The 8,397-nt window shown below is 40.9% G+C and overlaps 1 long non-coding RNA gene across 2 annotated transcripts in view; it reads left to right on the forward strand.

The window, feature by feature from the left end:
• The first annotated feature begins 3,958 nt into the window (after positions 1 to 3,958).
• Positions 3,959 to 8,397, forward strand: part of LOC115068614 — a 68,778-nt gene continuing 64,339 nt past the window's right edge. Inside the window, exon 1 of one of the 2 annotated variants that reach the window (XR_003847946.1) lies at positions 3,959 to 4,170. This is a non-coding gene — a long non-coding RNA (uncharacterized LOC115068614). Of the gene's footprint in view, positions 4,171 to 4,207; positions 4,285 to 8,397 lie in introns of those variants that run through there. The other variant, XR_003847947.1, reaches the window with a different exon arrangement.

The raw sequence follows: 8,397 nt of genomic DNA on the forward strand, positions 1-8,397 counted from the left end.
TCATTTTTTCTATTTTGGAAAAAATATCCATTCCCATGTCCTTTCTAACATCTTTTACATCTTATTTTCTTTTTTTAAAAAAAATAATTATGAGACATAATAGCATTAACAAATGTTTTGTCTAAACAGACCTTCATCACTTGTTTAGGCTTTATCATTTTTTCTATTTTAGAAATCCATTCCCATATCCTTTTAACATCTTTTGCATTCTAGTTTTCTTTCTTTCTTTCTTTTTTTTTTTTAAAGTTCAGTGTGACATATTTATCTCATTTGCCTGAGGGTCTGCTGTGAATGGGAAACCACCTTGCCATACTCCCATCCTGGCTGTGTGAACAAGCTGTTCTGCTCACTTTAACTGGAAGACACCACCTAGTTCTACCCCACAGTGGTGCAATATTTGGCTTAAAAAAGACTTCTCTCAAGGGAAGTCTTTAGCTATACAGCATTAGTAGAGTAGGGAGAGATAGTTACATGAAGCTTTAAGGGCCAAGGGCCACTGACACGCTAGGTCCAAGGGCTGTAATGCTGGCCATCCAAGATCTGGAATATTTGTCTCTGTAGAGCTGAGGATCCTAGCACATGAGACTTCAAGAGCTGTAATGGTAGCAGGGGCTGCCTGCTGCTACTTGTTGCTATCTGCTGCTACTGTTCACTGCTGGGGATGGCTGAGGATTACAATCACTACCACGTACCAGGGCTGCAGGTGATTAAAAGCACAGGTCAGTCACCCACCAACTAGCATGCCCAGAGCAATATGCTTCTGTGTTTTAAAGCCTGGAGCTGTTCACCCCTAGATCTGAGTTTGGAGTGGTAAGCTTCAAGGTCTGTCAGTCCAAATCCAAGGCCTTACATGGACCAAGGATTGCCTGCACTAGAGGATCTCTGTGTTTGGTTTCTATCCAGGTAAAACAGCTGGTTGGAAACAGCATGCTGTTCTCTGCTGTGCTGAGGTGTGGGAATTTTACTCTACTCTGACTGGTTTTCTCTGAGCTTCCTGGACCTGTAGATTGATGGCTGTCATTAATTTCGGAAAATTTCAGCCAGTATTTATCCAGATCTTCTTCCTCTTCCTCCAGTTCCTTCTTCTCCATCCAGTGTTCCCATGGTGTCTGTCTCATAACTGTTTATAGTTTTCCTGCACTTCTCAGAAGCCCTCTTTTCTTTGCATTGGATGAAAGGATTGTGATGGCATACCCTCACCTCCTCTGCTTCCTTCCCTGGTCATCTCCAGTCAACTGCTGAGGCAGAAGAGGATAATGTACATGTTGTTTCAGTGTTTTTTTTTTAATTCTAGCTGTTCCTTTAGCTTCTTAGATCTTGCATCCCCCGTCTACATTATCCATCTATTCTTATATGTTGTGTAATTTTCTATTAAAGCCTTTTCCATATTAATGAGTCATTTAAAGCCCTGTTTAATAACTACTTGAGTTTTGTTTTGAGGTGACAGTTTCAGTTCTTCCTTGTTATACTGAATTTTAATTTTTTAAAAAACTGATCACAATGCCTGTGGTAAGCAGAATTAAGGTAGCTAAGGAGCTGGTGTAGTTTTGCTAATGTGGCTACATGCTGGGCTGCGTCTCAAGTGTGTTATAGGTCTGGTGGTTTCAATTCCTCTCGTATCATAGTCCTGTTTTGTAGTGGACTTTCCTGAGGGCTCCTTCTTGGCCATCCATGCCTCCCAGCTCTCTCACTGTGGAACACTTCCGCAGGACTATGAGACTAACATGCTATTAATAATGCTGTAGTTTCTGTCCACTTGTCACAAACCTAAACAGACCAGGGAGGAGGAAAGTCTCAATTGAGGAATTTCCTATATCAGATTTGCCTGTGGACATGTCTGTGGGACATTTTCTTGTTTGCTAGTTGATGTGGGAGGGCCCAGCCCACTGTGGGTGGTCTCATCCCTAGGCAGATGGGCCTGTGCTGTGTAAAAAGGGCAGCTGAGCAGGCCAGGGAAGCCAGCCTGCAAGCAGAGTTCCTCCATAGTCTCTACTGCAGTTCCTGCCTCCAGGCTTCTGCCTTGAGCACCTCCCTTGAAGTCCTCTGATGATAGACTGTTACCTGTAATCCAAATAGACCTTTTCCTTCCCAAGTTGGTTTTGTTCAGTTTTTTCATCAAAGCAACAGAGAAGCAAACTAGGACAGGAAGGGAAAATGTTTTTTAATCTTATGTAATTAAGTCTGTTTTTCAGAAGCCATGAATCCCTGAGCTATGAACTTAAATAGTATTTCTTCAGCATTGTTTTCCTCTTTTTATGCTAGACAGAAAGTCTCTAGTGAGGTTTTCCCCAGACCAGATAAGACTGGTAATTTCCACTGGGAAGTATATGTTTCTTATAGAAGAACACAACAGGATTATTTCAAATGGTTACTTTCCCTTTCCCCTTGCCGTACCAAAAAAAAGAAAAGGACTTTTTAAAGATTTGTTTTAAGTGTGTGTGTGTGTGTGTGTGTGTGTGTGTGTGTGTGTGTCTAGGTGTGTGTAGTACCTGTGGGGGCCAGAAGAAAGCATCGGGTCCCCTGGAACTGGAATTACAGGCAGAAATGAGCCACCTGATGTGGGTGCTGAGAATTGAACCTGGGTCCTCCACAAGAGCAGCAAGCACTCTTAACTGCTGAGCCATCTCTCCAGCCCACAGAAGAGAATATCTTATATGTCATTCTATGATTCACTTTAACTAAATCTAAATTCATTTTGACATTTCCTTATTTTGATATACTCCTTATTATATTTGATTAAAATATTTTCTAAGTCATAGCAGTATCCTCTTATATGCATGGGTACTAAAACTATACCAATTAATTTCCAAATTTGGGGGCTTTAACTCTCAATATCAATCAACGAAAGATTATTAGGTACATTCCCCTGGTTGAGCAAGTTGGAATTATTTACTGAACCAAACAGAGGACTTATTACCCTGGGCGAGACGGGGCTCCCTCGGAGAAAGATCTCAGAGAACAACAGGTATATGATTTGTTTGGATTCCTTTTTCTAGAAATTATTGAAGGAAGTAGGAATTTAGCCTAGATGAGGTGGTATGTGGAAGTAGGAACAATTTTGTGATTATCTTAACGAATCTCACCCTTAGATGAGTTGACAGGTAGAAAGTTTACAGCTTTAATTGATTAGCAATGCGTCTACAACTCATATCAGCCAGACATCAGGGATATTTATTAGTCCAGTGGTTGCATGCCTACTGATTTTATTTTCCTCTGTGTCTAAACACAATAGTGACACAACCTGATCTGGACTCACTGTCATGGCCTCAGAGTGACATTTTCTGATGTTGCTCTGTGAGGTTGTTTACATGACACCGGAGGATAATGCCGTCTAACTGTGTGTGGCCTATCCGCTCTCAGGCCAGTGCTTAGCTGACGGGGCCTGCCCATTTCCCAGTGTCAAGGGCTGCCCGTTTCTTGTCTCGGCTGCTGATTTTTACTTTGTCTTTAGTGTAGTCAGGAACAGGCTCTGAATGGCACAGCATATGGTGACACTTCGTTTATTCAGGAGCAGGGTTTTTACTGGGTACTTGTTTAGATGTAGTGATCTGTATTTAGATTAAATTTCCTAATGTTGTTTATTCTGTGTCTTGGAGCTTAACTTCTTGCTAAGAAATATGCATCTTTATAGTAATGTTTTGAGCCAAAGATATTTGCCTAATGTTAGTATAGTGACACCATAAACTTTTTGGACATATATATATATATATATATATATATATTGGATTTTGTTCTGTATTATTGCTGTGCAGCAATTTTTTTCAGAGACAAAACTTTCCACCTCCGGGGAAGCTTGGTAAACCGCAGGGTGTTCTAAAGGTGAACCCCTGGATGGTTTGAAGAGAGGTGACACATTCCATCCTGCATCTGCAGTGAAGTTCCTTAAGCTCAGGCAGTCAACAATTCAAAAGCTTCAGGCTTTCCCTGGAACTGACCAGATTCACCGGCGCCTCCCAGGACTTCAGATGGCTGAGCTGCCTGGAAGAGGTGGCGATTGGCCAAGGTGCCTAAGAGTCTCAGACTAACTGAGCTGCCCACAAGAGACACTCTCCAACCCACTGAGCTGCCTGTGGGATGTGAAGTGCCTGCCAGGTTTCCAGCTTTGGGGAGCTGTCAAGATGTTGAGGTGGATTTTGGCGACGCAGCTGGCTTTGAGTCATTTCTGTTCCTGTAAGTGACCCTTCACCCACACTCCTGTTAGCAACCCCAATGAAACTCGTTGGCTCACCAAATTGGACTTTGGTGCTGTCCTTACTTAGGTCGGTCGTCGGTTCCCTGTGTGGGGTGAGTAGACATTTATTCAGCTCTCCCCAGGAAAAGCATCACATAACAATTGCATTTTCAGCATGTATGTGATACATTTCAAATGCGACTTTATAAAGGCATATATTTATGGCCTGTTTTGTCTCCCTGACAGTCTTGCTATTAGTTAGAATTTTATCCCATCATTCCGCTCTTTACTGTTATGCTCAGATTCCCGCTGAGCTGTCGTTTAGGTTGTTGGTTGTTTTCTGTTGTCCCGTTTGCTTACATCTTCGCCTTCTGAATCAGCCACTGGTTTGACAGTTCGCCCCTGCCCAGCTGCCGCCTGACGTCGTCGTATTTGCTTGTTAGCATTCTCTGAGAATTTTCCTATTCCTCTTCCTGTTGTAGCAATTAGTGCATTTATTACTCGCCAAACAACACAAGCGCTTTAGAACAATTCACTCCACACTTCCTCCCGTCTTCTGAGCCTAAATTTTATCTAGTACATACTTACTTATATTTTAAAATCAATTTTGTTTTCTTATTACTAATATTTTTCAAAAATCCTATATAAATATATAGTCACTGACATAGTTTCCCTTTTTCATAAACTTTATTGAAATTTTATGTTTTATCTGAAATAATCTTTATTCATCCCAAGTAAATTCTCTTGATATTTGGGTGTTTAATGGTTTTTATAGTACACGTTTGTCATACTCTGTGACTGTGTTGTTGGCTTGTCATTTCTAACATGCTTTGTTTGGGTCTGACTAACTAGATTGACAGGTATTTTTGGCTTATGAGATTTTTCTTTTTCTCTCTGTCTGGCATTTTAAAGATGTTATTGTGCTGTGTGTTCTGGCTTCTGTTCAGTCTTGTTATTGCTAAAGTTATTAGCACTCTGAAGTAGTAAGTGTTTTCCTCTGTCCTTGCAGATTCTGTTCTGTTTAGCAGTTTGATTATCCCATACCTGTTTGTGTTTTCATTTGTTCCTTCCCTGGGGATTATTCAATCTGTTGCTCAATTGCTCTGTTTCGTTTGAAAAATTGAATATTCTTGGCCAGTATTTCTTCAGGTGTTACTTATTTTGCATTTTTTCCATGCTCCCTTTTTGAACTCAAAACCATGTCTCTTTTCCCCATCTCTGACTCCAGCTTGCTGCTTGATTTTAAAATATAAGTAAGTATGTACTAGATAAAATTTAGGCTCAGCCACTATCTGGAAGAGAAAATGTCAGGAGGAAGAAGACAGAACGGGAGCACACCGTTTGTGTTTTTAAACCAGTGTAATTAGCTCCATCATGCTTGACCTGGGCAGCCAGCGCCTGCTGTCCTAAGTCCCTGCCTTCCTAGCAGGAAGTCCAGTCCACTCCTCCAAATTCCCCTTCTGCTAGCCAGCACCTCCATCCTGTTCCCTTTGGGGAGATAGATTGGATTAATCAATCTACAGTCTAAGGACAGTATTTGCAAATAATTACAAATGAAGAGATTTGGAAAGCACTGTTAACTGTAATCTTTATAGCTTTGTAAATGTATATAAAAAGTTCTCGCTGTCACGTGGAAACCCCTGAGGGGACGGCTTGCAGGGACAGAGATTGGAGATTGAAAGTGCCAGAGAGTGGTCCGGCATCTCTGCTGTGGAGCTGGCTCTGATGTTGCCCATCGTGAGGAGGGAGATCTGCTTTCATGTGTCAAGAGAAGTAAGGGCACCAGGTGAGCTGCTGTAAACAGCAGTTAGAAGGGGAGTTTTGTCCCCTGGTAGTGGATCCTGGGCTGTGTGGTGGCTGGAAATGAGGAGAATTTGAGCCACAGTGCAGTAAGTATGTGGTGTGTGGACGCCGCCGAGACTGATGGCCCCCATCACATAACAAGACCATTGAGCGTTGGTGACCAAGGAGCACAGGGTTGGATGGAAGAGGTAGTCCTGGAGTACAGGGGCTGGCGAACAACAGCCAGCAGCTGTGTCACGGTTGCCTCTCCTCCTTTCCGTGTGCTGAGAAACTGAACAGTGTTACCCACAGTGAGTCACAAAGGGAATGGAATGCACTTGGGTTACAAACACAAATGCCCTAGGTGTTGATGGTGATTCCAGCTTTGAGGGGATGGCTGGTACATATGGCTGTGGAATATAACGCTGGCTTATTAATTAATATTACATGACAAGAAAGATGACTATTGATTCACTTTTGAGTCACACATTCTGTGTTGTGCCAAGAATAATTGTTCAAGTATTTATCTTTCAAAGTTCTTTGACTACAAAAACTAAATTCTTGGGGTGGTGTCTTTTTGAGGAAGGGTCTTCCTGTAGCCCCAGCTGGCCTGAAACTCACTATGTAGACCAGGCTGGCCTTGAACTTACAGAGATCCACCTGCCTCTACCTCCCAAGTGCTGGAATTAAAGGCATGCACCACCACACCCAGCTAATTTCCTTTCTTAACACCCAATGATAACTGGTACAGAAAAACTGTTAAATTCATGTTGTCAAAAGTTTTTTTTATTTATTTATATTATTTTTAAAATATTTTATTTAGTTGGTTATTATTTATTATTATTTTTACTATTATGTGTATAAGTGTACTACTGCCTGCATGTGTGTAAGCACGCCTGTGTCATGCAATGCCCACGGAGGTCAGAAGAGGGCATCACATTCCCTTGGAACTGGACTTATGGACAATGGATCGTTGTTAGCTGCCATGTGGGTGCTGGAATTTGAACCCAGGTCCTCTGTAAGAACAGCCAGTGCTCTTAACAGCTTACCCATCTCTTTAGGCCCTAAAATAATTTTAAATCACATTTATTTCTCTATTGCATGTGTTTTTACATATACACACACTCTCCATGTACCTTGTGTGACTCTGGAATCAAACTCAGGTCATCAGTCTTGCTAGTAAGCATCTTCACCCACTGAGCCATCTCTCTGGCACCAAAACCTTCCTTTGTATATGATTTTGGTCCTACATGATAGAATTTCAGATAAAAATCTGGACTAGATAATAAAATATATGATCTGACCTTTTCCTCCACTAAAATCATGATTTATAAACTACCAGGGAAAGAATTTTAAGAGTTTTAGAAATGCTCAGAAAAATAATAGATTTTTTGGGACGATGTATATTGGATCCCAAGGATATCTTTAGAGACTAGGTCATCTGGATAATGAATTCTAATATGTTTGTCACTATGTGGTTGCCCTCCATAGCAACCATACCTTTACACAGTCATTGATTGTTTTGGAGTAAATAAGTCTCTAAAAAAATAATGGAATTTTGTCCTTATTTTATAGCCACATATACTGCATAATATGGCACTGAATAAATATTTCTGATGAAAAATTGTATTTATTGACTGCCTAGATGTTTTTAGTGCCGTTGCTTGGTGTGACATCACTCAGTCAAGAGGATTAAGGATATTGCATGTTTTTGCTTTTTACCTAAAGAATCGATATTTCCCCTCTTTTAAAAGCCATATTTCTTCCTGGACGTTTGTGGATGATGAAGCGATCTCCCACTGGAAGGAAGATTGGAGAGGACAGGACAGGCGCATATTCAATCCTTGTGTGTCTTTAATTATTTAATCATTTTCAGATGGGGATTCATAATCAGAATTCTTCCTTATGTCCATTAATTGTCTTGGAATAAGAATGTGCTGGGGCTGAGAGATGGCTCAGCAGTTAAGAACTCTCATTGTACTTGCAGGGCACTGGAGTTCAGTTCCCAGCACCCATACTGGGCCAGTCACAGCTGCCTTTAACTCCACCTCACAGGGATGAGACACCACCTTCTGGCCTTTGCAGGCATCTGCACACACGTGCACACACGCACACACACACACACACACACACACAAATAAAAAGAATCATTTAAAAAAATGTATCCTTGTTGATATTTTTATAAACTCTTGAGAGCATTATTGGTTCTTATTAAGAAATATAGTCTCTGTTGCAAAAGAAGCTTGTGCACACATGCACACACACACACACACACACAAATAAAAAGAATCATTTAAAAAATGTATCCTTGTTGATATTTTTATAAACTCTTAAGAGCATTATTGGTTCTTATTAAGAAATATAGTCTCTGTTGCAAAAGAAGCTTCTTTGATGAGTGGTGACTGGCATATTTGTCTGTAAATATAAGGATCCATATTTAGCAC

The sequence above is a fragment of the Nannospalax galili genome, unplaced genomic scaffold (genome assembly GCF_000622305.1).
Source record: "Nannospalax galili isolate Female #2095 unplaced genomic scaffold, S.galili_v1.0 scaffold1289, whole genome shotgun sequence".
NCBI lineage: Eukaryota > Metazoa > Chordata > Mammalia > Rodentia > Spalacidae > Nannospalax > Nannospalax galili.